This window comes from Halichoeres trimaculatus, unplaced genomic scaffold (genome assembly GCF_033239565.1).
Source record: "Halichoeres trimaculatus isolate MK-OKI-2021-1 unplaced genomic scaffold, fHalTri1.1 fHalTri1_scaffold_1, whole genome shotgun sequence".
In the NCBI taxonomy this organism is placed as follows: domain Eukaryota; kingdom Metazoa; phylum Chordata; class Actinopteri; order Labriformes; family Labridae; genus Halichoeres; species Halichoeres trimaculatus.
This window is the reverse complement of record NW_027437179.1, coordinates 9,484,117-9,510,490: the sequence shown is the minus strand read 5'-3', so window position 1 is coordinate 9,510,490 and position 26,374 is coordinate 9,484,117. Positions and strand designations below refer to the sequence as shown.

At 40.6% G+C, this 26,374-nt stretch overlaps 1 protein-coding gene across 2 annotated transcripts in view; it reads left to right on the top strand.

Moving 5' to 3' along the window:
- The first annotated feature begins 3,460 nt into the window (after window positions 1-3,460).
- The window catches only part of sox13 (SRY-box transcription factor 13), a 99,308-nt gene continuing 76,394 nt past the window's right edge, over window positions 3,461-26,374 (top strand). Inside the window, exons 1-3 of one of the 2 annotated variants that reach the window (XM_074671184.1) lie at window positions 3,461-3,499; window positions 20,775-20,864; window positions 21,038-21,218. The gene's annotated coding sequence lies outside the window, so the exon portion shown is untranslated. Of the gene's footprint in view, window positions 3,500-20,774; window positions 20,865-20,885; window positions 21,219-26,374 lie in introns of those variants that run through there. The other variant, XM_074671178.1, reaches the window with a different exon arrangement.

The window sequence follows — 26,374 nt, the reverse complement described above, 5'->3', positions numbered from 1 at the left end:
TTCTGCTGTAGGTTTAATGGTAACATAACTTACTGGAGAAAGTTTGAGACTTACACTTAATAGAGAAAATTAAAATCCCCCCCAGAAAAAAATATACAACGTGAATGTAGCAGTTCTGAAACTAAGGGCTCTAATTTTGTAGACCAGGCACAAGCGCAGGCGCACCTGCCCTGTGCCTGGCCTACGCCGCGCGGACAGGGTGTGACCGGCACACTTTGCAAGTTTCCTGCAGTGCCAAGAGAGGTGCAGTCAAGGCACAGAGAGGTGCAGAGGAGCACGTCCATGCCTCCCTCCGCGCAAATGGCAGAGAGGGAGGAGAAAAGCCGTGAGTGGGTTTGACACAGCGGAGCGCCGTTTTCACCAATCAAATGAGTGCCTCTCCTCACCTTTAAATGCGCTGCGGCTGAGGCGCAGTGACAATTTCATTTCATCATAGATGAGGACAGCAGCAGCAGCAGCTCCAGGCGGCCTAACATCTCCCAGGAGGAAACTGATGTATTGGTCTGGGAGGTCCAAGCTCGCACTACCAAAATATATGGTACTGCGAACAGACCTCCACAGGCTGATGATGCAAAAACAGCCTGGGAAGAAGTTACAAATACTGTTAATCAGCTTTTCACAGATATTCTGAGAACCGCCGCTCACTGTTTAAAAAGCGGTTTTATGATGTAAGGAGACGGGGCAAAAGAAAGCTCAGTGATCAAAGAAAGGCACATGGTGGCCACGACGCGCGTCACCATGTCGACCACCTCGCGGGACAAATGTAATCTGTTCCTGCATCATGAATAGGAGTGAAATGAAGGGACATTTCATTTAAAACACTCAAGTGGGCAAATAGATTTATCGTGCTTGTGATCCACCTGCATTGGCCACTGCCTGGTCTGTCATCGCCACATAGCAGAGCCTTTGGTGATATATCCTCTCCCGGTACCTCCTCCTCCTACTCATCCTCCTTGCAATAATGTTCTCCATCTATTTAGATCACGTTCAGAATGAAGATTAATCCAGAGATATATTGGCAATCACAGGTAAATCCTTAATACAAATCTGAGTCTTACCGTTATTCAGCAAGCAGTCTTTTATTTATTTTGAATTTTATGAGACAAGAGAAGCCGAATATACTCCATCTGGGATGATGTGGCTGTTTGTGGTTGGCTAAGAGATGTGAAGCCAACTAGTTTGCATCACTGCTCCAGCTGATTTCAATAAAACGGCTTTAATCTGAAATCAGATGCGACGGGACAGTTAATATAGATACAAATGTATATGCTGGTTCAGACGGTTACATTAAATAGTGATTGCTGTGATTGTTTATTGCATTAAAATGTGCCTGACGCTCTGGAAACCTGCCTCTGAGGCTTTGTTGACGTGTGCACACATGTGCGCCTGTCACCAAATTACAGCTGCGTGGGGTGCGCTCCGCTTTGTGCCGAGAATAGACCAGGTTGGAGCTGGCTGCCTTCAGTGCACTTTCTGCACTTTTTTTGGCACGAAATTGTCACTGCACCAACATGAATCTGCTGACACCTCCCCCTGGTGTGCCGTCAACTCCCCCTGGTGTGCCGTCAACTCCCCCTGGTGCGCCGTCAACTCCCCCTGGTGCGCTGTCACACCCATCTCTGCGCAGACGGTCTACCAAATTGTCAAATTGGCAGCTCACGGCGGTGCACCGCAGGAAATTAACACTGCGGGGGGTGCGCCAGGCTTGCGCCCCCTGCGCTGCGCCATGAAATAAGAACCCTGAATTTTAAATCTTTCCTAAGTAATTTTAAGTCTATTTTATTTGCTTCCAAATATAGTACATCACACACTCAGTACATTAAGTCAAGCTACAGTTGAAGCTTCATCCTCATCCTAGTGTACAAGATCTGGGCAGGAATCTGTTTCTTTTTAGTTTTTTTAGTTTTTTTTTTTTTCATTTAAGCTTTATTGTACCAGGACTATTCCCGGCGAGGTGCTAAACCTCTTTGGAAAGGGAGCTCTGCACTGCAAAAAAGTGAAATCTTATCCAGTGTTTTGGACTTATTTTTAGTAGAAAATGTCTTTTTAGACTAAACCTAAGCCACGTTCATCTGACCAGTCCAGAAATATGTCTCATTTCAACATTTCAAGTTTTTTAAAGACAAAAATGAGGTCTCAATTGCTCTTACAAGTAAAGAAAAATCTGCCAATGGAATAGGAGAAAAGTTTCTTGTATTAAGACATTACTCTGGTTTTTAGTAAGTTTTCCAACAAAATTTTCTTGTTTCATTAGCAGATTTTTTTTGACTTGTTATAAGCAATGTCTTTATATAACCTAAAACAAGACATTTTTCAAGCATAATAAAGACAATTTTTACTCAAAATAAGACAAAAACACTTGATGAGATTGCAGTTTTTTGCAGAGTGGCCAAGCACAAAAATTTCACACAGAGAGCAAGACAGAACAGTAAACAACAAGCAAATATTTATTAAATAGATCAGCACTTTTCAGCAGTTGAATAAGTGTACAGGCTCATCAGATGATCCTTAAATGTATAGTCGTATAATAATTCCAACTAACCAAACTGTCTTGTTTTAGATGGCCTTCTGGCTCAGACAAGGATGAAGGAGCAAAAACGCTGAAGGCACTTACTGGCATTAGACTATTTGGCATAAGTATGTGAACAGTAACTATGGAAGGTAAGAATTGATCCCCTCAGCAAGCTTCAATCAGACTTACTCCCTACTTACAGGGCAGGACATTTAAACCAGTCAGTGGAAGGCCAACTCACTGCATGTTGAACAGGGGAAACACGGACAGATCTTTACCTTTCTTTCTAACTTTGTCTTGGTTATTTTCCTTCATCTTCTTTTTGTTCGAGGTTTTGTTTACAACAGAGATTTCTTCTTTGGAGACTCTCAGGCCAAAGCCCAGCATGGATCTAAGGAGCATGTGCAGACCACCAAGTCCCTGACTGCTTTATCTCTGTATGTAGGGAAGACCAAGTATTGTTGTTACTCTTTTTGATTCAGCACCTCCAACTCATTGAGTTTTTGAGTCTGAGTTCTCAAACTTTAATGCAAAGTTCCCGCATGTGTTTACTACAAATGGCATCAACTGAAACCTCAGCAAGGTGATGTCAAATACATGGTGATCCTTTATTAAAACTTTACACTGTGGTAGGTTGTAACACATGCTAGGGTTACTTGTAAGAATCAGACCTTAAAAAAAAAAAAAAAATGAAAGAAAAAAAAAAAAGGTTTATTGAAATGGAACAATCCAGAACAATGTATCTCTCTCTGTGACTGACCATAACTCACTTCCTGTTTGGCTCAGGAGTGTGTCCTCAAGAGGTGTTTCAGGCACACCAGGCTGAGGGGAGATCCAGGGTAGACCCTGAGCAGGATGGAGGGATTATACCTCTTGGCTGGCCTGGAAACATCTTGGTATCCCTCCAGAAGAGCTGTTGGAAGTGGTCGCTAATGGTATTGCTGCCCCGGTGACCTGAACCTGGATAAGTGGTAGAAGATGACTGAGGTGAGATGCTTCAACCTATTACTACTCATGACTCGTACAAGCTTTGATGTGTGATTAGAAATGATTCATTTTTCTTGAATTTGTAGTTATGCAAAATAGAATTCCGGCTGGGTTAGCAGGACCTGTACCAGACGCAAAGGAGGGGGCTCGAAGGCCTGAACCACATGTATATGGCTATATTCCTAAATGCGCATTTTTCTGTCCAACTGGGCCTCTCAACCACACGAACACGGCGTTTTCACCCACATAAACAGAGATTTTTAAAAACGGATAAAAAAGTGAAGAAATAAAAAAATATCCTGTTGAGTGGATCCGTGTAGCGATGTTAAACGGAGCTGGTGTTGACGCGATGACGTCAAGCGCCTAGCAACAAGTCACTGTGTTTTACTGCGCATGCACATAAAGTTCTTCTTCTATGGTTTTCACATTTTGCTAACCTGCCACTTATCGGCCAGGCATGGCATTGCAGACTTCAGAGGCGATCGTTTCCAGTTTGGCCTCTTCGTATGGACAGAGATATTTCTGTGGTGTGGACGGAGATTTTTTTTTTAAACGAGGACAAAGATATCCGATCAAAAAATTATCCATATATGTTTGGTTCAGGCCTAAGTTTTGCAGTTGACACACCTTTACCTTATTCTGTAGTGGTCACCAACTTTGTTGTCTGAGTTGATTGACAGGGTGTTGATCCTCTTTGCTCTATCAGAGATGCTTTGGTTCCAGCAGATCCTCAGGCTGTTCTCACGTTTGTGCCAAGTAACTGTTTGGTTTTTTTTCAACTGACTCTCAAGTCCAGCCTGAGATGGAAACTAACGTTTGTGCCATAAAGCCAAAGGGCAGAGGTGAGGTGTGTGGATTTATTGACTATGATGTGTGAGGTCAGGCAGTATGAGACTCTTTAATGCTCAAAGCATCATATGCTGCTGGTCACTCACTACAGCGTCTGCCCAGTTCTCCACTGGCTCTCATTCCACTTTGACTGTGTTTCCTCCCTGTGGCTGCTGTCTTTAAGCCTGTTCTTCAGGTTCATGTAATCCTGAGGTCTGATGAATGCAGATGGAAGAATCTCTTCTTTTTCTTTATTTTGTGGGGACTGTTTTTAACATGTATATCACTTTGTGCTGCATTTTTTTAATGTATGAAAAGTGCTTTATAAATAAATTTGATTTGATTTGATTTATTGACAGCATTGGTATCAGACCTTCACTAATTAATATCGTTCTTACCCTTTAATGATCCTTTTCTGATGTGTCACATCCATATCCTAGTCAGCATATTAAGTTCATTTATATAATTCACTGAAAATTTAATTCCAGAGAATTTTCTTCTTTTTTTTTGGATCTTCAGTTTTCAAGTTGCTTTCAAAGCAAGTGAGCTCCACCACCTATATTTATAGAAAGAGAGCCACTGGTTGGAGCTTAAAGAAGGGATATTGTGCATTTCCATATTTTAAACATAGATATAGAGTAACAGTGCTGGATGTTCACATTAAATGTGTGCAGATTGTCAAATCGCTACATGTTAGTATGTTCCGGAAATCTGTAAAAAGTTGAATAGCGCCCATTCCAAAAAAAGCATGAGATATTAATGTAAACCTCACAAGTCTTGCTGAAATAAATGAGGTCATCAATGAGATCAGTTGCAGGCCTCAAACACCAAGGTCGGACCATGACAGATCTACAGAGGCTGGCCAATCAGAGGGAAGGGGGTTTGAGGAGCAGGGATCCTTAAAGGTAGGGTCTGCGGGATTTTCCTAAAAAATAGAATGTCAACTTTTACAGGAATAACCCTGCACAGTCATCCCCTATCAGTCTCTGTGTCTGCTTCGACCCCTCCTTAGCCTGTATGTTGATGTTTTGCTTGTGTCAGGTCGTTTCCGGGCAGAGAGGATATGTGGTTAGATTATCAAATAACTTTGTGCCCAGTGAACTCATAACTGCGTGTTGATGATATTGAGTGGAAGAAGCTAATCAGAGCAGCTACCATAGCGGATGTAGCACAGAGCAAGACAAACACAACCAAAGTTAAATGAAACTCCAAACAGATAGGGCTTTTCACTAAACAAGGGTGAAGCTTAGCTCAACTTTAATTTACTGTTGGAGAGCAGGACAGGACAAATAGCGACTTGAGTTATAGTTCTGCTAATCAGGTATGTGTCAAATACCTGTGATTAGCATGTGCTCCCACGTAAAAACACAATGCTACAGGTGGGTGCTGGGCAAGTGAGTGTGTTCACGTAGCTTCAGTCTGTGTGTGCTGCCGTTGGCACTGAGCCAAGGCGGAGGAGCCCAGTTTGAATGTTGTGTTTACTAACAAGTAACGAAAATTCAGGCAGACCCTACCTTTGAGGAGAAAGCAGCTAAAATGAAGGGTTTTCTATAACACTAGTGTAAAAAATGTTTTTCCCCAAAATCATGTAGAGCCACTACAACAGAAAAACCTGAGTTAAAGTATCAACCCTTAAAATGGACAATGAAAAAACAGGAGCACAAACCTCTCATGGGTGCAATAAATCACATTGCAAGCCATAATACTTGACCAATATTTGCATTAAAAGACAAAGAGGCAATAACACTACTGGCACTGCCAAGAGGTAAAGTTTGGTGCTTCCTAACAGCAAAGGAAGAAGCAAGTACTGAGCACTACATTTAAAGGTAAAACAAGTCTTCAGCCTGACTGACAAACGTAGTGATCCTCAGAAAGAGACAAAACAGCATCTTAATGTCACTGCATTTAAGCAAAGAACAGTCTTTGGTGGAGAAGGAACTGAAAGCATTACAAAGCTTTCCACAATTCATGGCATCACGGTGGAACAGTAACTACTGCTTTTACTTCATGGAAAAGAGGTCAAGATATGCTCTGACAAAAAGAAAGAAAAAAGTCACCACCAAAGAGCTTTAAACCAGCGGAAAGCATCTTGTGCTTCTCAGCAGCAGAACACAATGTTGGGGCCATAAAAATGGCAAATGGAACTTGGGCTTATGTGATTCAAACACATAATAAAAGATAATAATCAAAACATTGTGTTGCCTCTGGCGGCTGCAGCAGCCATTCAGTAAATACATACACTTTCTCTCCATTGTTCAGGTGCATTGTCAGAAACAATGGAGCTTGCTTTTTAGAAGAGGCGGCACAAACAACAAAACTCTGTTTCAGTTTGTAAAAAGTGAATCCCTGCACGAAATGTTATTATGTTCTGAAACTCATCATACCATTAAAAACAGCCGACAATGGCAAGTGAAAATATGCTCACTTAAGACCAGAAAAGGAAAACGTCATAACAATTAAAATAATCTAACACCGGGTAGCCCTGAGTGTGAAACCGCTAACCAGTGAGTCGTTAAACATCATACATCGTTGAGGAAGTGGAGAGGGGTACATTTGTAAGATAGGGACATGTCTATCCACGTTGACTGCCCTGATTTTATGTGAAAATGTCTCCAGCTTTACTTTGTCTGCCTGCATCACAGCATTTTTGTCAGTTAATCACCTTCAACAAATTCAACCTGAAAACAAAATGTCTAATTTCGAGAACCTTTAAAACAAATTCTTTTGCACACAGTAACAACACTTGTCTTCTTTCCTCCTTTAACCGTTGCATTACATGCAGCCCCTTGCTCATTAAAAAAAAAAAGGGGTATGTTGCTAATTTGTCTGACCGGGGCTACAGTCGTGGCAGTACAATATGGTGACTCTGGTGAAAGTAAACCTGCTCTTCATGTCGATTTAAAAAGCTCATCTTAATGTTGCATCACACCAAATGTAAATGCAAGTAACTCTCAAATCCTGCAAACACAAACACATAAAATCTCGTAAAAAAACGATGAGTCTCCTCCAAACCCCTTTCCGTGGATCTGTTGTCACTAAACAAAGTGGAGCTCCACTACATTGCAGGGTAAAGCTGGTTATGCTAATAGGGTAGGGCTTAAAACATTTTTTTAATACTTTTTATTGTCATCATATCACAACTTTCATTGCCCTTTTTAAGAGACCTATGTAGAGATGACAACCGTTTTCATACATATATAATGTGTGCATTACCCTGTGATAGTGACATTTAATGTGTTCAAAAAGATAAATGATAACAATATTTAGTGTCCAAGTTTAAAGCATACAATTAAATTAATTTGATATAAAATTAAATGTATACAAAAACATTTTTGATTTATGAAAATCTGACTACTGTATTTTCTGAAATTTTTCACACCTTCCGAACATTATGACAAGGCAAACATATAGTATATACAAACAAACAAACAGAGAGAGAAGAAAAATAAATAAATAAATAAATAAAATGAAATGAAAAAAACAAAAACAGGACATTTCTCTAGGTAAAGTTCATATAGTGCTCCCCCAGTTAACTGTCAGCTCCAACATCAAAAATCACAATTCAGTATTTTCAATTCATTATGCCACGACCATGTGATAATACAGTGACCACTTAGACCATCCTTTTTCAAAAAGTTTCAAGTTTCCCCTTATTTTATAAGTTAATTCCTCCATCTGGTATATTTGTTGCACTGTTTCCCTCCATTTAACTGTCAGGGGACATGTTTTCTGCAGCCAGTTTCTCGTCATCTGTTTTAGTGCTGTTATGCACAGTGTCCTTAACAAATATTTATCATTGTCATTTTGTATTTTATTCACAGTTTTGCCTGGGAGCACAAAGTCTATATTCAAATAAATGACACAGTTAAAGACAGTGTTAATTTCCTTCTGTATATTATTCCAAAATAATTGTAATGATGGGCAAACCAAAAGATATGACTAAGATTGGCGTGTGGCTCTCCACACTCCCTCCAACAGTTAGATAATATTTTATTATTGTATATAGCTTGTTGCAGTGGCGTAATGAAGTAACGTGACTGTATTTTCCATGCGCATTCCTATTCATTTCCTTCCAAGTGTCCTCTGATATATGTATATTAACTTCTTCTTCCCATTTTAACTTCGCCCTTGTATCTTCTTGTTTATCGGTATTTTCTAAAATGTCATAAAATACTGAAATTTGATGCAGGATTATAACATTATTATAGTTTTTTATCAAAAATTGCACGAGTGGATCAAGATCTCCACTGGTCTTCCTTCCTACTATGCTGTTTTGTATATAGCTTCTATCGGAAAAAATGTGAGTGTGGTAAATCGTAGTGTTGTCTTAACAATTCAAATGACATTATTCCATTTTCGTCCAAACACTGTCCAAAAACAGTCAGTCCCTTTTTTGCCCATATATTAAAAGCTGTATCATGTTTATTAGGAAACAGGGGTAGGGCTAAAATGCTAGTTCAATTGATAGCTGGAATCTGATTATGGATTTTTACTGTGTACAGATAATCAGACCTCCTGACTTGGAGCCCCTTTTTATTCCTGTCCTCGTAAAAACACAAGTAGTGTCAGTGAATCTGGGGAAGCTACACACAGATACGATCCATACTATTGATCTGTCAGTTTGTAGATAAAGGATCCCCCACCAGTCTGTTCAGTCATACCTACAGGAGTATCTCCATGGAGATCCTCAGCAACTATCGTTGAAAAAGATATTCAGGTGAGCACAGTGTTGAACTACAGACTGTATGATAAATAGAATAGAATAGAATAGAATAGAATAGAATAGAATAGAATAGAAAATACTTTATTTATCCCCGAGGGGAAATTCAGGAGTCACCGCAGCATTTAAGAAAACAAAAGTAAGAAAGCGTATAGAAAGTGCAAAAATGTCCATAAGAAATTAGATGACGACATCCTGTCCACCACTCTCCAGCCCAGCCAGTCTCCACCTCCACAGGGTCCAGGACTGAGCCTCCCCAGCAGTCTGTTCAGTCTCTGTCTCCTGGATCCTGTCTGCTCACAGCAGGCGAAGCTCCTCCGATGTGTCGAGGCGTCCGATGTCAGCTCCGTCAGCCACGTCCGTGAACAGCATGATGCCGCTGGGTTAGCACAGCTAGCTCATCCATCCCCCGGAGCGAGATCCCACGTTCCCAACAACGATGGATGGAAGGACAGGTCCACGTCGTCACCTCCCAGCTCACATCCGAGAACCAGCACGTCGTCCTCACCTCCTCCTCCTCAGCTCGAGGGAAATCATCAAGCCCTACACTAGTTAGCATTGACATGCTACAGGCTGCTAACAGCTAATTTTGCATGTAAACAATGCAGCCATGGTTACATGTAGGATCTCCAGACAAACACAGGAGAAAAGTAGTAAAAAATACAGCCGAAGCCACAAAAAGTTTGGTGTCCGTGACAGACAATGAACCATATAAAGTGATGATCCACTCCAAATACAATGATTACGAAAAAGAGACGAAAAAATTACAAGAAACGGGCAAAGGCGAGAGAGCTGCTGCAACAGGCAGCTACTTGGGTAGCGCCTAGCAACCGAAGGACATAGTATGTCAGGATATAGTAAATGGACATAGTATCAGTGACATCATCCATCTGTTTCTGATACAGTGTTTTGAAGCCTTTTGTCACCATGAGCCACATTGGAAATACTGACTCAAGGGGCAGACTTTGAAGATGATGGTCCTCTTCTCGGTCACGTTACACTGTGAAACTTTAAACCTTTTGGCTGCCCTCATTATGTTGTTTCTGTTCTAGTCAAGCTAAATATGATCTGGTTTCAACACAGTCTGTGTTATTTTGAGAGTCACTAGGAGTGCTGAGGTGGTTTCCTTACACAACTTTCTGTCCCTCTTGATCTGATTTGTGTAAATTGAGTATCACTGCTCCAGCATCCAGCAAAATTAGGAGCCTTGTATGGATGATTTCCAAATAAGGAACACTTTTCTAACTTCATCTTTAATATATATAGCTATAATGCTATAAAGCTATGGAATGACTGATTTCTTGAAGTTAAACAAAATGAAAAATTACAGGTTAATATTATAGAAATATAAGTACCACGAAGGAAGTCACAAGATGAGACCCCTATGGATTTATATCTATCATACCTGAGGTCAAAAAACAATGTTTTACTTGGTGAGAAAAGCACTAAAGTTGACCTATTTTAATTTTTATTGTGACTATACTACCATTGCATTGTGGCATTTGCTTTTGTGTTTTTCGTTGGCGTTGTTGTGGTTTTTCCTTTTGAAAAGATTTTTCAATTTGCAAATCGTCTGACACCTACTGGCCACCGTAGCCTTGTGCATCTGATGCAGAGGGCTCAGACTTGCCGAAGCAGGGATGCAGCTAGACCACAACAGAGAAGATCCAGTGTGAGCTGGTACATTGACTTGAATAGAAACTTTCTTCACTGGTGCAGTGATGGAGTGGAGATGCATCCAGTGTATTTTGGCCATGATACAGCATTTTGAAGCCAATGGTTGCCATGTGCCATAGTGGACAGGCTGACTCAAGAGGTGGGCTTCAAAGTGGTTGAGGTATGTACCTGTCTAACATGAGTTTGGTTCTGTCCGAGGTTTCTGCCTGTTAAAGGGAAGTTTTTCCTTGCCATAATAACTTGCTAAATGCTGCAAAGTCCTGTACTCATGGTGGATTCAGATGAGATAAGACGCCTTATCTTGTCTTGATGTTGGGTTTCCGCTAATAAAATTTTATTAACATTTACGGGTCAAGACCTGTAAATGTTTTTGTAAAGTGTCTTGAACAATGTTTGTTATGATTTGGCACTATACAAATAAAGATTGATTGATTGATTGAAGGCTCCTCACTAACACTGGCCTGTCAGCAGGGCTTGACATTAACACCGGCCAACCGGCCAAATGCTGGTGGATTTCGGTGGCTGGTAACACCGCTGCTCCCACTGGCCACTTTGGCGGGTTGAATTTTATCTCAGACATGGAGCAGAGAGACAAGCAAAAAGATGACTCTGATGATGAAAGCTCTGAGGAAATTTAATTTACCTCTCTTTATTGTCATTCTCATGAAAAAAGAAATGATTTTCTGATTACAATCGTTAATAAATATGTAAGCAGACAGTGTCTCCTGCTGAGTTTTTATCAGTTCAATTAATCCCCTTTACCATTTTATTATAAGCAATAACAAACTACTATTTTAATTACTATGTCTTAATAGACTGCATATTTTCATATGAAAGGAGCACAATGTTACACACGACTTTATCAGAGCTGAATACCTGAGTAAGGACCTGTGGATTTTAACATTGATGTAGTCTTGTTTTGAGTGTGCATAGGGGTCATTTACATTTAAAGAGGTTGTAGATCTTTTTTAAGTAAACTTTAGCATGTCATCATCCACTTTAATCATATTGAACATAAGTATCCAACAACAAATTGTGGCCAGTGAAAATACTGAGTGGCTAGTAACTCAGGGGTACCACTAGCCACAGTGGCTGGTGAGCAAAAACGTTAATGTCAAGCCCTGCCTGTCAGTCAGGTGAGCTCTGCCTATACTTGGGCAAAGTTATAATCTCAACACCTTTTATAAATAGAGATACGAGGCAGTTGGACCTCACATATAATCAAGTCTTAACTTTGTCCTTATGTATAATTTGCACAAATGGTTCAATTACGTCGATTATAAATACAGCACAAGTAAATGAAAACAGTGATTGTGCTGTTATATCGTAAATGCCACAAGTTTTTTTCAAGTTTTAAAAAGAAACAGGGACTAGATTTAAAAGTGTCATTGTCCCCTGGGTTTAAACAGGTGAAGCTCCTCTGTCAGTGTGTCTCTCTGTACTGTGTAATCAGATTCATTTATTTCCTGAATCTAGCGTTCCAGAGTATTAACCAAGTGTTCCCATGTTTAGCAGTGCGTTTGTGTTTCTGCATGTGTCACAGAGAAAGAGAGCCAGAAATGAAGTGGAAGGGAAAAAAGGGGGCATTAGTCTGAGCGAGGAGGGAAAGAAAAGGGAAAGGGTAAAAGAGAAAAGAGGAGATGGAGAGAAAAGGAGGAGAAGTGTAGAAAAGGGTTTTGTAATCTCGGTATAGTGGTGTTGTGCCGTCTCCATGGCGACAGGCACAAAGGCCCGTGGTTGGCCATTGATGGCTAATTGTATTCTTCACAGCTCTTTTGTTAATTGTTGTCTGCCCAGCTCCCACTTCCTGCTGGGCCACGGCACAAAGCCACGAACAGGAGGGATTAGAAATGGCACATCAGCTCGCCCAGTGCACCGCCAAGCCCGCTCTACCTCGTTCCCCTTTTCTCTCCCTCTTTCATTCTTTCTCCTCCTCTCTTTGTCCCTCTTTCTTTCTCTATCTCTACTTGTCCCCACAGAGCCGCGCCTCCTTTTATCTACTCCTCACCGTGTGCACTCCCATGACCTCGTCAATTCTTTCTTTCTTTCTTTCTATCTTTCTTTCTTTCTTTCTTTCTTTCTTTCTTTCTTTCTTTCTTTCTTTCTTTCTTTCTTTCTTTCTTTCCATGAGTCCTCAGTCATGAGGAAGATGTCCCATCTCCTTGGTTTGTCTTTATATTGATGGTCATATTAAATCTGAAGTTAACACTACATCTAATCACTTATCTTTAAATCAGATGCTTTTTTCTAAACAAAAACATTTTACTACCACTACTAGTTTTACTTTTCAGTACAGTGACAGAAAGATTGATCCTACACGACAATAACTCCGGCTTGATCAGGTTCAGAGAGACCACACAGGATCAGAGGAGACAAAGCAGAGAAAAGGATAATGTATGAACCACTGTGTTTCTTTCTCTAACAATCACCACAGGAGGAGAAAGAAGAACAGCTACAGAGATCCTACTCCATGAACTCTGAATATTCCTGGAAAATTGCTACTTTCCAGAAAAACAGACTCAGCCATGGTGCTGGTGTTGAGATGTGTTAGCAGCAGTGCCGTTATATTTGGCTCCCTTCAATCATCTATTACCATCATCTTACAAAACTGGCACACAACTCATGCCTGCTATTACAGCAGGGTTCAAGCAAAATGGCAGCTCACTGCTGTGACTTGGCAAAAGTTTGAACTAGGCATAAAGAAGAGCTCTCTCACTGTTTCTTTCTTCTCTAGGTTTGCCAATTTGCTCACTTGTAGACAAAGATCCTTAAAGATTGACTACACAGAATCATCTAGTCTGTGAATAAGATCTGTTAAGTTATCTGAAATTTTTCTAGTCTTGAAGTGAAAAGACGGTTATTTTCTGCTAATACCCACTTTTCACTGATCTATCAGATGCTTGATTATGATTGGTCAAAACCACTCATCGATGGTCATTAACTCATTGACATGAGCAATGCTAGAGGCAGACTGATCATTGGCCATGTTGAATAAATCATGAGTTCAGAGAGTTTATCTTCTGCTTGTTGACACAAAAAAAGTATGGGGGAAAAATGTCTCTGTTAGCATCACACTGGTCAACAATGTGGCTACAACGTTGGTTTCAGTTAGCATGCTAATTAGGCAGGCTAAACAACATAGATTATTTCATACTGGACCCTTCCCATCAATTCCATGCAGCAGAGCAGATGAGAGAAACTTTAGGTTAGCTATTCTCTGTAAAAAAAAATAGAAACTGAAAATCATTGGCGTGATTATGATTTTTTAGTTAAGTAAACAGCTACTTCAAAGTAGTTATCTAAACAACCTTTATTCAGTTTGTTGCGTTAAGTTGGGCTCATTTCATAAGTTGGTTAGCAGAACTTCAAAGTAAAAGTTTGAGGCTGTAACTAAGGGGCTGTTTACACGACAATGGTTTTTGGGTGAAACATAAAATTTTTGTTGCGTTTGAGGGTTGGTCTGCAAACTTTTGAAAACGGTCTCCAGAGTGGGATTTTGTTGAAACGCTGCCCACACCATTGCAGTATGATCATCGCGAACTACCGTGTTGTGCTTGTGTTGCTCAATCTGCTGAATCTGCTGACTGTCTTCATACAAAATGTGCATCTGATACTCCACTTCTGCGATTAGCATTCACCAAAACACCAAACTCTACTTCAGTTGGAGATCTCCCAAAAGCGTCCTCTAGACAAGACAGGTATAGCACCACTTACAGGCCTGGCATGCTTACTACAGTGTTTTCAGTTCCCTGGAGTTTCCATGTAAAGGCAGATTTTTTTTCACTAGGTTTTAGCGGGGTCTCCAACTCAGATCTACAAGGGGTCTTCATCTACATTTTCATTTCCCCAAATGTGCCACCATCTCCCCTGTTCTCATGGATAAAACAACTCAGGAGTGGATTTTATTTCCACAAAGGCCCATTTATCCTCCCTTGATGTACAAAAACATACACGTCCTTTTCAAACTATGTTACCGCCACTGCTCACATACTTTCATGCGTCCCTTGTGTTGGAATTGTTGACCAATACATCCACAAGGTTGTATTGGTCAATCTCTTGCATAAAAGACAAAAGTAGAGGCAATGTTAAGGAGGTTGTTGCTGGTGAGGCAGTTAAATACATTTCAAAAGATATACCTTTTTTTTTTTCTCTTCATGTCTCACTAGAGCTTCGTATTGGGTAGTAACCAAGGGGCAACATCTGGTTTAGAAAAATGAAGCCTATGTAGAAGTGCAGAAAGTTGCTGTCAAGTGACAACCTCTGCTCTAAGAATATGAGACAATGCTGAAGTGCTAAAACCTGCTGTTTCTTGAATGTTGACTTGAGGCTGGCCTGGGGTACCGAAAGTCACATACACACCAAGCCAAAAAAAAGGTTGTTTTCAAAGCAGAAATGGGGGTTATTTTTTTTGTAACTCAGAAGTTCAGGGGATATTAAGATCACAAGCTCACCCAATCAGAGGCACCGCGAAGGTCATGTGATTGAGGGGGACACTAGAGCTGTACGCGAAGCCCTTGCCACTTCCAATATGGTCGCGATAGCAAATTTCCTTCGAAGTCTGTGTCAGAAACAGAAGGGTGACATCGGGGGAGACTACTTCCATAATTATACAGTCCATGACTGCTATTCATCAAGAAGCCACTTGAGGCTGGCTGCAGAAAGACCAAAACTCACTTACACACCCAGCCATAAAAACAGACTTTAACAGCATTAAAAACATGTTTACAGCCTGATTTTTTAAAAAAAGGGTTGGGTCTTTAATGCTGATTTCACTATCAGCACACACTGTACAGTGAGTGAAATTTTTTTCTAACTCAGTGGTTTATTAGTTATTAAGATTGTTTGATTGTCCAATCAGAGACACAGCTCAGGTCACGTGACTGACGGGCGCCCTGTAGCTTTTTGAAAGCAAACTTGCAGTCGGCGTCATAACCAATGCTACTGCGTCCACAGATTGGCTTCATTTCACGGTATCAGTAACAGACGGGTGATGTCATGGAGACTAGGTCCATGTTATATACAGTCTGTGGTACTAACAGCAACACTGCCCCCATTGTTTTCAGTGGTACCGCTCTGTGTGGCCTGTACCCATAATCTTTGTGGAAACATAAAGAAACATGGGTGAAATGATCGCAGAGCACAGACAGAAGGCTTCATTTGTGTCCGGATATGTATTTAACATTGAGCTTAAATGGACCTTAAGGATGAATATTTTATTTTCATTTGAACTATAGCTTTACAGTTAGTTGATTGATCATGACTTAATTAGTTTGTGGTTTGTAGTTTAGAGTGGCCTTGGATCAGTGGTAGAGTCATTGTCCCTCGGTTGGAAAGTCGACGTGTAAATCCTGCTCTTGCAGTTACACAAAAGTTGGTCAGTGGGGTGGAGATGAATATAAACTGAGTGAAATTGATGGATGCTGAAAGAGACTAGAAGTAGTAAGTAATTTTCTCAACAATAAAATCACAAGTTTGTATGTTTACTTTTCTGAATTCTTAAAACAAGGAACTGAAAACTTTAGGTTATATTAAAAATGAATAAGAAGTTTTATGGAAAAAAAATTCCAACCATACAGTATCCTTTATATGTTCTTCTGCAACACAACCAATTGAAATACTACTGCACAAAATTTCAGTTACTTTGTGGCAATGACCAATCACCCTGTGTGTCACTTTGTCAAACTACCACACTGTTACCTGCTGTGCTGCACTGATGTGTTGTTGACATTCGTCTGCTGCTTTCACACATGTGCTTCAGACTCCTGAAAATGAACATGTCTTAATTTAAAAAGTGAAGTTTACCAGGACCTTTTCCTGCCACCCTCTTAGTTAAATGTCTGTGAAATGTTGGGTAAAGCCAATGTGTGAGGGCAGTAGGTAAATCTTCCCAAGTAGGTGTAGGTCATGTTGTTTATAAGTCGTGACTAAGTGGCAACTTTTTTTCACTTTATATTTATCTATTTTAGTAGAAAAACTCTTACAAACTGAATGAAATCAGCGAAGAATTACAGACTCTGAAACGGAAGAAACAAAATCAAAACACGGGATGGTAATAAAAAGACCAGGGGCTAACCCTTCCAAAGCATTTCCTCTAAACTAAATCATTTAAAAACTATCAGAGCTAAACAGACACAGAAAACAGATTCTGTTTCACTAAACTAGTTATCAAAAACTGGCACAGAGTAGGCTGAACTTCAACAATAACTTTAATTTAACATGACTTCTCACTGAGGCCAACATTCCTTCATTGATACGACCCACATGTTTTATATTTTTGAAATTAGACATACTGTTCTTATTGATAGTGATGGGAAACAAAGCCCTGAGGCCTGCACAAGAGAATTCAAACCACACAGAATGTTTCTGCAACCTGCTTCACGAGGATAATGAGAGCAGATCCTGTTTGTCGATCACAGGACAGTGGTTATCTGCTCTGCAAGTGATGCCAGGGCTCCCTTGATCCAGACATGGTGCTTTCACATGAACAGACGGTGTTCTCCACACATTATATGCAAACTATACTGTCCAAGAAAAATGGAATGGTTGACACACACTTGTGGCTAAGCATGACGCAGCTGTGTATGCCAAAGGAGGGATGTGTCAGAGTTAAAGCAAATGAAAAAATAAACTATCATAATTCCAGTTAGTGAGTGCAGTGCAGGAGGGTGTAATGGGTGGGCTCAAAGGTCCCAGGCCTACTCTAAGCTTTTCTTTTTTTCTTTTCTTGTACACACACACACATACACACACACACACACACACACACACACACACATATATATATATATATATATATATATATATATATATATATATATATATATATATATATATATATATATATATATATATGAACATGGTAAAATTTTGTCACTTAATGTTTGTTTTGTTAGCAATAGATGCTCCGTCTTTGTAAAATGACCCATGTTTTTAGCCTGTTTTTGGGAGAGAAAAAAGTTTTAAATCATTCAGCTTCATGTGGGAAGGATCAGAACATTATTATTTTTTTTAAATGGAGAGTTTTATACTTTTATTCAACTATGGTCAATGGGGCTGCACGGTGGTACAACAGTAAGTGCTGCAGCCTCACAGCAAGAAGGTCACTGGCTCGATTCCCAGCTTGGCCAGTTGGCCTTTCTGTGTGGAGTTTGCATGTGCTTCCTGTGCATGTGTCCTCAGGCTTCCCCCTCAGTCCAAAAACATGCTCATCAGGTTAATTGAACACTCTTAATTGTCTGTAGGTGTGAGTGTGTGTGGGAATGGTTTTCTGTCTATGTGTCAGCCCTGTGATTGACTGGTGACCAGTCCTAGGTGTACCCCTCCTCTCGCCCAATGACAGCTGGGATAGGCTCCAGCCAACCGCGACCCTGAACAGGATAACCGGTTCTGAAAATAATTCACAAACACTACTAAATACAGGTCTTGTCATTAAATATCACATTTTGTGGGCTGGGAGGAAAGCCAAAGACCCACAAATTTTACTGAAAGACTAAATAAAGTGATTTTTGCATAATATGGGACCTTTAACTCAAATCAAACTTTTGTAACTTCAGGCCCAGCCAAAACCGAAATCCTGGTTCCGTGCAGGTAAGTACAAACTTTTTTAAAGAGGTCCACATTTGATTTTATGTAAATTACCAATCGCCAGCAGCTCTTACTGACAGATTTATCAACCCTGCAAATAAAATATGAATGCTCTATATGTGAACTATTTATTTTAGTGATTTCTGTTAAAATCAATCACTAAGTCTGTGCAAACAAACTTGTTCCATCATCACAGACTGATGAACTCAAACCTCACATGTCCCTCAGATGTCTCTTGATACCAGATAATAAGTGGTCAGTTTTCTACAGTGTAACGTGGTGTGTAAACATCAGCAAACTCTGCTTCTGACCATTAGGGGGCGGTATGGGGAAAATACGTCAGGATGTTTTTATGGCAGGATAAGGATCTGGATTTTTTTTTCACACTGTTTTTGAGATTATATTGACCTGCAGACAACATTTTCAACACCAAATATTTCTTATCCTGTATTCTGAATTATTATTTTTTTGTTCCAATTTTTACTTTAATCTTGTCTTGTGTCCTCTGATGAGTTTGTTTTAACTCTGGATGTTCATGAAGCACATTTTCACCTCATAATGAATCCGTTCATTCAAAGCCGTAAGAGTTGTTGAGCTTCTGCAGAATGTACAGAGCTTTCTAAATGTAGTTGTGTGGGATGTTACTAGATTAATTTGTGACTTCGGCAGAAATTGTAAATGTCACACATTTAGAGCAATGACTTATATCAGTGTCATAATGAAAAAATCGTGAGATGAAAACTTTGGGTCATATGAAGATGGACCTGAAGCCATGATTGTCCCTCGGGCCTTATTGTGGACATACCTGAGTTAGTGTCAGTTCATATCCGGTTTGAAGTGTCCCTCCCCCAAAAGACCTAGTGAACTTCAGCTGCGATGACTGGATATGCAACATTTTCAGCATTTTTCTTATGTGTGTTTCTGTTTGTGTAACTTTGGGTTGGTGAAAGTTTTGCCTTGTTGACATAATGATAGCGTGTTTGCAGTTAATGACCATTCTCAGACTGTAGGTCTGTTGTTTTGATTTGCAGCTCATTTCCATTGTTTATAGTTTTAGTTTGTTTTGAGTGTTTGCCTTTGTGTTTCCGTATTCTGTCATTTTCTTTATTTTGCTTCCTGTTTATCAAAATTGGATAATATTAATGTAGAATATGTTTTTTAAAAGTTTTTGCAAAACCTGCATTGTAAATTATTTCAGTCCATTTATTTTGATGAAGTTACATTTAAATGGTTTGTGGAGTAGATTCAAACCCATATGTGGCATGAACCCTTTGAGTTTTGATGTCAAGATAGCTGCTAGTTAGCTGTGTTTTTAGGTAGAACCAGACCTGAGTACGGTGGCCTGTAGGTGTCAGACGATTCGCAAAAGCCTCAACACGAATGTAAAAGCCACAAAATGAATTCAAAAACCAAAACACTACAGAATTACAGCCACAACACAAGTTCAAAGAGGTCAACTGTAGCGGTTTTCTGATGGACAGTTATCCAGACAGGCACAGAAAAGATGTTAAAGTAAAACATTATTTTATTTTTTTTGTTTCAGCTTTGATACATAGCTATAACGCTAATGTTATGACGTGACTGATTCTTGAAGCTCAACACAAGACGACACATTACCTCGATATATCATAGAAATATAATGACCACATAGGATATCACAAGGAGAGACCCTTTCAGAGTTTTATTAATCATTGCTTACGTTAAAAAAGAAAACAAGGTTTTAATTACTTTCACAATCCTCTGTAAGAAAACTGCTAAAGTTGACCTCTTTAAACTTCCTCTGTGGCTGAACTTCCGCTGTGCTGTGGCTCTTGCATACATGTTGCTCTGTTTGCATTCGTGTCTTGGCTTTTTGCAAATCATCTGACACCTACCGGCCACCGTACCTGAGCTCCCGAGAACCTGGGGTTTAACCCTGGAGTGACCTTTGCAACCCTAAATCTTGATGCCTGGTAGGTGCAGGCCTGTGGTCCTAATATAGGATTCTCTGCACCTGTGTGTGGTCAACTACACACGTGGTTTGATCTGCAGTGCAAAGACAGACTGAAAGAAAGAAAGCCTCACTTTTGATGCAACATTTCTATTTTTTTTCCTTTGCCATTAAGAAATTATCTCACAGGAAACAGATTTATGGTTGAATATGGGGAAATATGCACCAGTCTACCCTCTGTGCCTTCCCTGTAACATGTGGTTTCCCCTGAAGCACAAGAAAATGCGCATATTTGCAGTACATCAAGTTATTTTATGAATTAAACAAAGTAAAACTGACTTTAAATAGTGTACTGTTTGACCTAAACTGTCATAAAGTTATTGTGCATTTAATGTAACTCGCACAGGTCTGACATTAGAAAAAAAGGCAACAAATACACATTGATTGGCCAATCCCGATCGATGTTCTGATCGATTTGTGTTAATGTGAGGAGCAGCCGGTGACAGTAAATCTTTGTTTTGTCCTTCTCTCTTCAGCTCTTCTCTCCGCGTCTCCTCCACCAGCACCTGAAATCAGTCCTCTCCCTTTAAGGGGGAGGTGAGCGCCAGGGAGCAGCGCAGCGGACGGTGAGTGTTTGGGAACCAGCGGCAGACAGAAAGTCACCGGGAGTCAGTGTGAGAGTGAGAGCCAGGGGCTGCGCTCTCTGACTCCAAAACATTTACGCACCGCACCAGAATTCCCGCTTTCTCCGTCATCCTGACTAAAATCCACCTCGTCTACCCACTTCCAACCTCTGCAGTGGCCGTGTCCCCTCCACTTCAGGACCGGAGCGGGGGAGAAGTCCGCGCACGGACCGGGGCAGCGAACCGACGCGCTCTGAACGCGGTGAGGAATTAAAGCGGGAGGGAAAGGTGGAGGAGCGCGGAAGTTTTTTTCTCTCTTTGCTTTCCTCGTGGGGAGCTCCGGACACACCGGGACTGGTGAGTGACGGCTTGATTTGTTAAATACACTGAATGTAAAATGTGCGATTGATTCATCTTTGTCATGTCAGGGTGTCCCGCGTGAAGTGGCGTGTTTGTGTAACAGTATCTGCTGAGAAAACTTTCAAACGTCTCCTGTGCGTCAGGTGTGGACGTGCCGAATGTGTTTGGTCATTTTCAGAGGGGCTGTTTGTTACATTTCACCTCTTCAGATTCCCCCCAAAAACTTTTCTCATGTGCTTTCTTTCATCTCAATCCAAACCCACAGACCCTCATTTCTTCCTGTGAAACTCCATCAACTCCTCCACCCCCCTCACTCTCCTGTGACATCTTTATTTTCTCCTCTGAATGTGCCAGAAATGAAAGCCTGACATTGCTCCAGCTAACACATTATCTCCTGATAGAGGATGATGATGATGAGAATGAGGATGATGATGATGTCACTTCAGTTGGCAGATGCAAATGAGTGGATATCAGCAGGTTCACCCAGAATAGGCTCAGGCGTCAACGTTTTCCCAAAGACTTCAACACCTTCTTTTCTTCCCTCCTCTTCCTCTGCCTCCAGCTGACTCGCTGAAGTTTAAGAGCTGAATAATTCACCCCTGGAATAATTCTCTCTGTGAAGTTTCAGGAAAACTCAACATGGTGCAAGTTTTCACATTTAAAATCAAGAGGAGACGAGTGAGTGGTGCAGTTTTCTGAGAGGTGAAGGAAGACGTGAGTTTAAGAGCAGCACAGGAGCAATGTAGGTCAGTGGAGTTCCCAGCAAAGGGACCTTTAACGTGTCCAAAGTGTGTGGCCTGATGCGGATCACTGAAGACCGTCAGTGTAAACACAGAGCAGGTCTGAGACCAGATCAGAGGTGACGTCCTGGTCTGGACGCAGTATTTAAAGAATGTAAAGCCAGTGGGGACTTTTGTCGCAGCAGGGCCACGCTGAACTGTCCAGCTGTGGGTTGTGTGAGAGTGTGTGTCTCTGTGTGTTTGTGCTTGTCTTTACAGTGACTGGCTGCATACAAAGCTGTCCGTCAGCGGGGAGTCCCTGACCTTTCTTCCTGTCAATCTTCCTCCGTTCGTTCTCTGCGTTCATCTTCACACCCCTACCGCTCCCGTTGCTCCTTTTATTCTTCTTCTTTTCTTCTTTTCTTTTAATTTGTGCTCCTTGTGAAAGTAATCTCCGTATCCTGCAACTTGCATGCACACGCTCCCGTCGTGCTCTTTGATGTGCACGCTGCAGATGTAAAGTAAAGAGCTCGTCTGTCAGCAGCACTGTGGAGTTTGTGTTGTACATGTCTGCTCTCTCCCCTCACACACACAGACACACACACACACAGACACAGGATAATCTCTAGGAGTGGTTTGGCATTTCACCCTTCACCTCTCACCCCTCACCCCCTCCCTTCTCTTTCGAGCTTTGTCTTCACAGGTGAATGAGTTCGTCAGCCGAAAGGTGACCCGCTGCTCAGTCTGTCTGTCTGTCCCTCTTGGCTGTCATGTCGTACATCCCAGCTGTACATTATGCAGATTTCTGATTGGCTAACAGGTGTGTCTTATAATCAGACATGAGGACACATCAAATCACTCAAATCAGATAAACATCAGTTATAATCCATGCTCCAACAACACGTACCCTTCATCTTATTCCACCCGTTCGCTCAGACACAAACCAGTTTACGTCGCCTGGAAACTCACAGAGCCATTCGATGCATTCGATGATCTTCTCCACCTCTTTCTTCAGTTTTGAAGGTTTTTCCCAAACCTTCAAGGACTCCTCTAACCATCTGGATAAAACGATATTCCATCTGTTGCATGATAAGAATGTTTCACACGCTGATTTTTTTTTTTTTATTATTATTTTTTATTTCTCACTATCCAAACATGGAGGGAAGCCAGAATTTTATTTCTCCTCCCTCAGCTTCTGATGAACTGAAAAAAAAACAGATGGTTCATGATGTCTTTGAGGATTGAGGAAAAGAGATGAATGACCTTCAGGCTTCTTTAAAATTTATTATTTTAGATTTTTTTAAAAAAGGAACAGTTCAGTACTATGGCTTGATATGAATGAAACATAGCTGGAGCTGTGGTTCAAAGAGGCCAGTTGGTGGATTACTGAGAGTATCAGAAAGTTTTGTCTGATATTTAATACGGTTTCTATGACAGAGGATTAGTGCCACGTTAAAAAAAAATGGGAAAAAGTAAATTTAAGAGATCAGTCTCATAAATTCACAAGAATAAAGTCACTCATTTACGAGATTGATTTTTTAAAATGTACTAGAAAAAGTCATAAATTTACAAGAATAAAATCGTAATTCTAACTCCATAGCTATAGGCTATCAGGGGAGCAGCAGCTTCCTGTACAAAGAAGAGAACCGTGGAGCATCTTGCTCATTTATACTGTAGGAAAAGTTTCACAGATAAGGAATTATTTCATCTTTTGGCACATCATTATAACATTGTCATTAGTATAAGGGCCCTGAAAGAAACTAAAAAATTGGGGCTGTGTTAAAAACTTTGTTAAAGTTAGAAACAGACGCGTCTTCCCCTGATCAGTGGCTCATTGGTGGGACATTACTATAACTAACTGACACCTCTCTGCAATCACAGCAAGATAGTCTGAGAGCTACAAACGTATTTTCCTCAAAACAAGTTGTCCTCATCGCTGGGGAACGTGCATTGGCCTCTTAGCAGAGCCGCCTCTTGTTCAAATGATAAAATATGACACAGAAATATGAAATAACTTCACCCGGCAGAGGTGTAGCATCATCAAAATCATTTTGCAAATGTGATCTTGTGCTTTTTGCACTACATTTCTTAAATCATCTGATAGCCTTTAGCTATAGACTAAGATTACGAGTTTATTCTCATAAGTGTACAACAAATTTATGATTTTATTCTTGTAAATTTACTTTTTTTCCCTGTAACATAGCCCTCCTCCTGCATTTTTATCAAGTATGAATATCTTTATTTTTGATTCAGAGCTTCAAAAATGATTTTTTTTAAATCTTATTTTTAATTTTGTGTATTTTACAGAAGCTCTGATTCGATTTACATCAACTCTTGCAACAACTTTGTCAGTGAATGTGTCCTTAAAGGCACAGTGTGCCACAAGTGGGAACACCTGCAGTTACATTCTAGTTTAAAACACTCTACAACTCAAAGCTGCTGTCAGACATGATACGTATGTTCATATTTTTGTTACGTTTCTACCTTCACCAGCTTCTATCACCACAGATCCTTGTTCTTCCCACTCTCTTCTCCCCGTCTTGGTTTTCCAGCTCCATGTGTTCAGATGTTCCTCGTTGGTCCGTTCAGTGTTTCAGTAGAAGAGTAGCAGAGTAAGATGACGGCCTCTGTGGAAGGCAGCCTGCTCCTTAAGCCTTAAGATGAAATGTTACGTCTTTTTTCCTATATATCCTGAAAACACAGCACATTACCTTTAACTGAGACTTTATTTGAATTAATTTGAATTTTAGTTTTTGCCTCTTAAATCCAGGTTCATTCACACATTGGTAGTAAAATGTGTCACACATTTCAGCTTTGAAGGACTGATTCTACACTTATAGCTCTGGCTACTTTTTTTTTTTTTACTCTTTTAGGGGAGTTAAATTCATGGATTAAATCTGTATTTATCCAAACAGCCATGTTTTAATCCTTTGAATGCACCGGGGAAACATTCACTCAAACTTCTCTGTTCCTGTTTCATACGCTAACCCCGCGCTGTGCATCATTTTAACACACTTTTAGACAGATTTTGTTTCTAGTGTTACTCTCTGATTGGTTTGTTTGTGAGTGAGAATGTGTGTGTGTGCACTAGTGTCTGCGTTTGTGTGTGTGTGTACTATGTCCTATACATTCGGATGTCTCCATAAGGGCAGCAGAGCAGACAAAGGTTTCCCCCTCTCTCCTCCTGACCCCCTATATCCTCTGGACATTGTTTTCTGAATCCTATTGAAGCAGGAGTCTACAGGGAAACACTACAATGGAGAAGATTGGAGCGTGTCTTTATGTTTCTGCCTGTGTGTGTGTGTGTGTATGTGTGTGTGTGTGTGTATCCACCTCAGCTTCTCCTTCAGCGCAGTGTGAGGCCAAGCCAATCAGGAGGAACAATGCAGTGTTCAGGAAAGCCTTATGATCTCTTTAAATAAGCCCCCTCTGTCTGCTTTGTCTGTTCTGGAGGAATTAGGAGACCTGTGAGATTCAAAACAGTCGTCTGGGTGACGAGCTGAGTGATCAATACGCTGACAGTCCACGGTTTAATCCAGGCGGCTGTGATCCTAACTTCAGAGCGGTCAGCGTCAGCCCTGTTATTGTCACGTTACAGCTCATTCAGAAAGCTGTTAATGAGCCTGGACTGAGGCTGGTGGGATGATTGATTATTTAAATGTTATTAATCTGTTTGTGAGTTACATGACACGATCACTTCATGTTGTACTGCTACTCATTTTCCTTTTTTATCTATAAATTCTTTAATTTTTGTATTTTACTCTGTGAGTTTTACAGTCCTCTGAACATTTTATTAATTCAGAAAACTTTTTTTTAATAGGGTGGATAAAAAGGAGTGCATCTTCCTCTTTTTTTCATTCACAAGCCGTAATGTGAGTAATAGGTATGTTGGATTGTCCAGGTCTTAGTCTGGAGCTAAATTCCTCCTTTTCATAAACTAAAGTTGTTTTTTGAGTTTTTGTGTGTGAGACAGCTGTAGGAGTAGGAGTAGGAAAGCCATCATCTGAGGCTGCGAGTCGAACTCTCCTGTGACGAGGACTTTCCCTCAGGACTTTGGGATCTGTTGCTTAGACCACCAGGCCAGCTGGCACCCCGCAGCGTAATCAGCCAAATTAAATTTGATTTAACATGATATGATTTAATCGCAACTTAAAGAGAGGAGACGGAGGAAGAAGTCAGAGGTCAACTTTGAGTCGTGAACTTGGTACCAAACGTTGACAGTCTTTAAAGAGGCTGTAATTAGAGCTAAATGATGAGCTGTGTGAGTCTGTCAGAGCCCCACCACAGAGTCCTGGACCTTACTTTAAGAAAAACTTAAAGGCTGGCTTCAGATTTTTTTTATTATTATCATAAAATCTGTTATTTTTCCTTTGCTTCAGCTCATTAAAGCAGCTTTTTTAAATCTAACAGTTCTGGATCAATGGCTCACACGGC